The following is a 7987-nucleotide window of genomic DNA, read 5'->3' on the forward strand; positions in this document are numbered from 1 at the left end:
TGGACATCTTGACTATATTTAGTCTTCCAATCCATGAGCATGGGATATTCCTCCATTTGTGGAGGTTGCTTTTGGTTTCCTGTAGTAGGGCCTTGTAGTTTTCCTTGTATAGGTCTTTTGTTTTTTTGGTTAGATATATCCCTAGATATTTCAGTTTGCTCTTGGCTATTGTGAATGGTACTGCCTTCCTGATCTCCTCTTCCATGGTCTTGCAATATGTATACAGCAAACCAATCAACTTCTGATTGTTGATCTTGTATCCTGCCACTCTTCCATATTCCTCTAGCGCTGTCAGTAGTCCAGTTGTGGAGCTTTTGGGATTTTCAATGTACAGAATCATGTAATCTGCAAATAATGATAATTTCACCTCCTCCTCTCCCAGTTGGATACCTTTGATCTCCTTCAGTTGTCTTATGTTATTAGCTAGGACCTCCAGTACAATATTGAATAGAAGCGGGGACAAGGGATATCCTTGTCTAGTCCCCTTTTTCAACGGGATTGATTTAGTCTTTTCTCTATTGACTATGATGTTAGCTGTTGGCTTTTTGTAGATAACTTGTATTAACTTGGGGAACTGCCCTTCCAATTCTATACTCCTGAGCATCTTAATTAGGAATGAGTGCTGGATGTTGTCAAATGCTTTTTCTGCATCTATAGATATTATCATATCATGTACTTTTCCTTATCAATGTGGTGTATAATATTGATGGATTTTTGGATGTTAAACCATCCCTGCATCCCTGGGATGAATGCTACCTGATCTTGATGGATGATTCATTTTATATACTTTTGTATTCTATTGGCCAATATCTTGTTGAAGATGTTTGCATCTATGTTCTTTAGAGATATTGGTCTATAGTTCTCTATTTTGTGGGATCCTTGCCCTGTTTGGGTATCAAAGTTATACTGGTTTCATAAAATGAGTTTGGGAGTATGCCATCATTTTCTACTCTCTGAAATACTTTATGGAGGATCGGTGTCAGCTCTTCCCTGAATGCTTTGTAGAATTCTCCAATGAAGCCATCTGGTCCAGGAGCTTTTTTTATTGGTAGCTTCTTGATAACCACATCTATTTCTTCTTTTGCTATGGGTTTGTTTAAGTTCTTGACCTCTATCTGGGATAGTCTAGGGAGGGATTGTTTTTCCAAGTATTTGTCCATGTCTTCCACATTGTTGAACTCATTAGCGTACAGACTTTTGTAGTACTTTGTGATTATCCTTTTAATCTCATTAGGGTCTGTTGTGATGACCTCTGTTTCATTCCTCATCCTGTCTATTATTGTTTGCTCTTTCCTTAATAGTTAGGTTTGCCAGCGGTCTGTCGATTCTGTTTATCCTTTCAAAGAACCAGCTTTTTGTTGCATTAATCTTCTGCATTGTTCTTTGGCTTCCCAGTGGTTCAATTCTGCCCTGATTTTTATTTTTTTATTTTGCTGTTGTAGGGCTGATTGTTCTAATTGCTGGAGGTTTTGTGAGAGCGTATCCATCATAAGTCTCTCTGCCTTTTTCATATATGCTCCTATTGAAATCAAGCTACCTCTGATGACTGCCTTCTTCCTATCCCATAGGTTTTGATACAAAGTATTCTCATTCTCATTAGCTTCTAGAAACTTTTTGATCTCCCCTCTAATCGGGGTCAGTACCCACTCATGTCACAGAAGATCATTATTCATCCTCCAATTGTTGGCCCTTGTTTTTTCTGGTCATCCTTTTATTGATCTCCAGCTTTATGGCATGGTGACCAGAGAAGGACGTCTGTATAATCTCTATGTGTTTGAATTTACTCAGACTTGACTTGTGTCCCAGCATGTGGTCTATTTTCGAAAACGCACCATGTGTGCTTGAGAAGAATGTGTATTTTGACTTTTATATATTAAAACATGATCTGAAATGTTATACTGCATGATTAGAAGAAAAATTTAGATCATCGATATATTTATGAAAAATTTTTGAAGTCTTACGTTTCAACACTCTGAATTGCCCTCACACCTTCCATATACATGCTTTTTCAATTTTCCTTTTAATTGTCCATTCTTCTCAAGCTGTGTTCTGGCTTTGCAGTATCCATCTTGCAGTCTCTGCATATATTGCACAGCTTCCCACACTAAAAAACAAACAAAAATAAACCACTGCCATCTAATGGATTCTAACTCATAGTGACCCTATAAGACAGAGGAGAGAAAGGCTTCAGGGTGACTGGTGGGTTCAAACCACTGACCTTGCGATTGGCAGTTCAATGGCAACCAATCAGCCACCATGTGTCCATATACAGCTTTCCTTGGAGGTCCCTTAAGACCTAATTCTTTTTCAAATACATCAAATAAAATACCATTTTATGTCTTATCATGTTACTTGTGGGTCTGAGTTCTTCTCATATTTAAAACTAGATGGGCAAATTAATAAATATAACTTAATATCTAAAAGTATGAGGGAGCAACATATCTACATAATTAGAGTCGATGTGGTTTACCCACTGCAATTTTCTAAGAAGCACCCCAAATAACCCCAGGAAGAGGCCTAAAAACCAAGACATCAAGAAAAAGAATTGGGAAGTGTAGAGGGTGGCTGTGTTGCAGACATACACATAGTAAGTACAATGATAAAATACTTTCCCTCAGTGCTCCTCTTGCCTCTGTCCTTATGCCTTTTCATGTATGTCAGAGCTCTAATTTTCCCTTTTCTCACTGGTCTCACAGGGGACCTGGAGGATCCCCTTCCATCCTGGTCACAGCAGTTGCCACAGTGATTCTACCTGGCAAGGGGAGTTCTGTTTATATCCCCACCACCACCCATGACCAGAAAGAGGATTTGGAGGTGCCTCCTACCCCTTTGAGATTTGTTAAGGTTTAATTAAAATAATGTAAGTCCAAATCAGCCCTTTATCAAAACTGAAACAACAACAAATGAAATGAAATGACAAGTATCCCAAGACAAAGCTGGACCAAAGCAGAGTTCATGTTGGAAGTCGAGCTTCCATTCTCATATGGAAGAGAATGCTGATATGACACTGGGTAAGCATAGTTACTAAAGTCACGTGCGTGTGTGTGTGTGTGTGTGTGTGTGTGTGTGTGTAGTACTGCTTTGTCTCCACCAGTGCTCATAAGAAAGCATGTGACAAGGAAGGAGACCAACCAAGCATTCGGTAGGTCAGTGATTGCAATGGACCCTTTGGTCCTGGAGGGGCAGTAGTTTGTCCTCCCTGGGATTGATGCATATTCTTTTATGAACTTTTATTTCCTACCTGCAGAGTCTTGTTGGCATGTGGTTACATGTTGGGCTTCTAATAGCAAGGTCAGCAGTTTGAAACCACCAGCTGCTCCTTGGAAGAAAGTTGGGGCTTTCTGCTGCCATAAGATTACAGTTTCAAAAACCCACAGGGGTGGTAATACCCCACCCCATGGGGTCACAATGAGTCTGCATGGACTCGAGGCAGTGAGCTTGAGTGTTGTTGTTGTAGTTTTGCAGTGTCTTGACAGCACAAAGTCTTCAGTCTCACAGAGTATCTGATTTCTTCTAGGCCTGGGATTCATATAATATCTCCTTAGAGCAGAGGATCCATTTATTTGGTGAAAAGTTTCCCACAATGGGCACATCATCAAAGAGCGGCAAGTTTACAGTATGATGAAGCATTTGTAAATGTTCTGCTTACTAAAATTCATCTATAACATCTATATCAAAACTCTCAACACATTTGTGTCCATCACAGACACATGCATGTGCAAAGCAGTGAAAATTTGAGTTGTCTTAGGTGCAGAATCCCAGCTGAGGCTGAATAAGGTAATACCTTATCTTCTTATCCCAACTCTCATACTTAGAACAACAACCACAAACCTTCTGTGGACTTTTGAGGAGTGCCATGTTCTTGATTTGGTGGGGAGGAAGATGTATTTTTTATTTGTGATTGTGTTATTTAAAATCAACCTTAATGTAGTGTTGAAGTGCTGCCTCATGTTCCTAAGAGCAAGAAGTCTGTTATGTGTCTCATGGAGAAGATACATGTGGGGCATAAACTTTATAGTGGCTATGAGTTCAATGTTAGTGAACCAACCATATAAATGTTTATTAAATGGGGAAGCACACACAGAACAAGGTTATGTAATTGGGGGTGACTAAGTTGTGACCAGAGGCTTGCAGGAAACAAGCGCTATAATTCCCCTAGGCGCAGAGGTTTGCTATACATTCATTCAGTGTCCACGGTGACCTTGCAGAGCATAACTACTGTGAAGAATGAGAACTGACTGTACCTATTGTCTGTCAGTTTGCCATGACATGGAATTGACCTGATGACAGTAGGTTAGGTTTTGAGTGTATTGGTTTTTCCACTAACTAACTCACCAGGAAACCATTGGCCTCTGCTAATAACATGTTGGAAACACCTGACACGTGAGTAGGCAAGGAGATGCTTGAGGATCCTATTCTTTAGGATTATGGTGGTGTCTTTCAAGAATGATCATATGTTTTCAACCAATGAACCATAGATTGGCCTAGAAGTTCAGGGCTAGAGGTGATTCCTCTAACCATCACTTTTAGTTGTGCAGTTGTGCCATAGGGCATGTGCTAATTGATTTGATGAGGTAATGCCAGATTGTTTTCCAAAAAATGCACGTTGGTGAATTCCCACCAGCAGTGTGTAACGGTTTCCATAACCAATCTTTCACCACTTATCTATCTTACTGTGAGGAAAGACAAGGGCACAGACAAAGGGAGAGCAGCCAATGATTCTGGAATTCTACAGTGCTTGCCTTGAAATTAGTAGGAAAGGAGAAAGATTTAATCATATGAGGATGTCCCACTAGTTGGCTTTTAGACCACGAGGAGACAGGAGGATGTCATGGGACTCAAGTGGAGGGCTTGGAGTCTAACTCAGTTCTCTGCTTACATGTCTGTGCATATTTGAGAAAATTGCCTGTCTTCCCTCTGAGCATTTCTCCTCTTGTTAATGGCTGTGAGGATAATTCCTGTCAACTCTCACTCCTCATTCCCAAACGAGTGAGTGCCCATTACCCCACACCTGAGATAATCTCTTAAATGATCAAAACTCTTAGAGACTGATGCTGCAGTAAGTTTTGGTGAGAAGGATACAGACAGACACTGAGAAGTTGGTAGGAAGTTCATGTTAGACTTGACCGAGATGCCCATAGTTCATGGGTACTTTTCCTCAGAGGGGAGATTGGAGAACTGAGGCTCAGAAAGGCCAAGTCAGACCATCCAGCTCAGGCTAGCAGTAGGGTCATAGGCATCTGGATACATTGTGAGTAGCCCACTGCAGGGTACAGTTCATCATCAGCAGGGCATATATCCTCAGTGGATACAACTTGTGCTGTCGCTTTAATGGCGCCTTTATCTGCAGAGAGAAGCAGAGCATCAGGAAAGTTGACACAACACTACAAGATTCAGGGTCCCCGAACCTTCTTCACCTCCTCTTACCTACTTGGGTCCTCGGGTCCACTCTCCTCCTCCCAAGTAGACACATGACACAACAGTTGTTCCCTCCCCCTCACACTGAGCATTACCCTGATGCCTCCTCATTCCTGTTGCCCTCTGTCCCTGTGTGTCTCCTCCTCGCCCCTTTGCCCTCTTCTAACACTCCCTCTAGGAGCCCAGATAGCTCAGTAGTTTACGACTTCGGCTACTAAGCACAAGATCAGAAGTTTGAAACCACCAGCTACTCCACAGGAGAAAGATCAGGTGTTCAATCCCTGTAAAGATTCTGTCTCAGAAACCCACAGGGATGGTTCGCCTCCGTCTCATAGGGTTGCCTTAATTAGAACTGACACAATGCCGTGAGTGGTTTCGTTTTGCTTTGTGTGTTTGTTTTGTGAACGGTCCCACTTATCAGGCATGAGTGCCCAGTCAGGAGACAGCTTCACTCACCAAAGGCCCATAGTTCCCAAAAGAAGCTCCGTGTGCTATTTCCACTCACACAGGCCGTGTAGATGAAAGAAGCCATGGTGGATTGAAGGTTCGTGCTCACAGTGATAGAGGCTTTAACCTGGGAGAAGAAAGATGGGGAGGGTCAGAGGGGGCAGAAATGACCAAAGGTTCAGACCTTATAGGCCCTGGGTAAGGAGCTGTGAAGCATCTCAACAAGGGGTGGCTACAGAGATCCCACAATTCTCATTGCCTTACTGCTTTCACTGTCACACTAAACTTTAGTCAGTTGTTTTGTACTGTCATTGTTATTTATCTGTTGTGTCCAACTTGAATCTGTATGGTTAGAAACAATTTTCTGTTAGCTTTTTTTTTTTTGGTACAGTGAGTGACTAACGTTTAAATTTTGCTTTGAAGGTGCAATCAGATATAGCATTTGTTTCTTCTCATTGAGTGAGACTTTGCAGAGCGCAAGTGCAACTATTGGGTCTGGTTGGCAATGAGCTCGCAAATGGGTCCATGTATGAGAGCCCATGCTCCTTGTTTCAGTGACAGAACGGCTGAGGGAGCTCGTGGCTTAGTGGGTTTACGGCATCTGTTTTCCTTGACGTAGTCTGGACTGCGGTTCTCCAGACAGGAGTTGATTGGAAATGATTTGCATTAATTTTAGTCTGTGAAACAACAGAAGCAGTAAGATTGGAGGAGCCTGTTTGTGCAGTGCAAACAAAAAGCAAATGGCAAAGAAAAAAGAGAACGAAGTTGTAAATATTCATACCTACTTGTCAAGATAGTGTGAGCTAATGAATGTTGGGCTTTGTGAATAACATATGTTCAGAACCACGGTGATTGTGCTAATAAAAGCCTTCGGAGCCTTAAAGCACTTGAGTGGGTTTTTGCATCTGCTCTTCCTCAGCCAAGAGAATGAGAAAGCTCATAATCAGAGAGAAGATGCCAGAGTGTCTGTGAGGTCCACTGGTGAGAGAAGCAAGCTGAAGGGGCCAGACCTGAGAGGAGAACATGTCAGAATGTCTTCCTGAAGCAGCATTGGAGAAGACCTCCTGTAAGGTGTTGGAGCATCACTGGTATTTGAGTATGTATCAAGTCATGGTCCTATTCTACAGGAGCTCTGGTGGCACAGAGGTACAAACACCCTGCTGTGAAACAGAAAGTTGGTGGGTCGAAGAGGAGAAAGGTGCAGTGGTATGCTTCCATAAAGAGGACAGACTTGAAAAGCGTATGTGGATGTTCTACTTGGTTTTACTGGGATGTGTTGAGTCAGAATTAGATCAAGGGCAACAGGTTTTGGATTTTGGTTTATTTGTGTTCTGAGAGTTCTTGGTGACTTCTGGACTCTCTCCTGTGTTTTCTGAAAGCCTAAAGAAGCCTCGAAAGAATTGGGGGACTGATATCAAAGGCAAGCAAGTAGGAATGCCTGAGGTTGTAGCGTCTCAATGGAGAAGGGAGCTTGTGCCTGGAAGTCAAATTCCTGGATGGGGGCACCTCTCCGTTTGAGAGTGCTCACATCATCCCTTACATCTGCCTCCGCCTGCTGAGCAAGATTTTCTGGATCAGTCCCTGCAGTGCACGGTGTGAGTGAGTGAGTGTGTGTGTGTGTGTGTGTGTGTGTGTGCAGAGGAGGGCAGGGGGAGCATAATTTCATCAGTGCCCACTCATTGCCATCACTAGTTCTCTCAGCTCACATTTACTGCGTTCTCTCATCTCTCTTGTCTTCTCCCTTCCTGCCTTCCTATTACCTCCCCTGGTGAAATTGAATCTGGGCCACATGGTTATGCTCTCAACCTCTCCAAACCTCCTTTCCTTCATCCTTACAATGGAAATAAGAACCACATTCCCCATGTTAAGATGAGATCCAAGCTTGCTCCCAAAATTCTTTATTGAGATAGTGATTCTCTTTTTTCCTTTGGCCCGCAGTTCTTTACTTACCACCATGCTATCTTTCTTGTTATTTTTAACTTGGAGTTGTAGCCAAAATGTTTCATTTAACATTATATTCTCAGGAACAGTTGTCAGGCTCAAAGAGAGGATGTTCTCCCTGGATATGGTACAAGAGACAGAAACTTGACATTGGATCAAAGTCCAGAATTCAGGGGTTTGG

Source organism: Echinops telfairi, unplaced genomic scaffold (assembly GCF_000313985.2).
Source record: "Echinops telfairi isolate 266 unplaced genomic scaffold, ASM31398v2 ScPeMD7_23;HRSCAF=83, whole genome shotgun sequence".
NCBI lineage: Eukaryota > Metazoa > Chordata > Mammalia > Afrosoricida > Tenrecidae > Echinops > Echinops telfairi.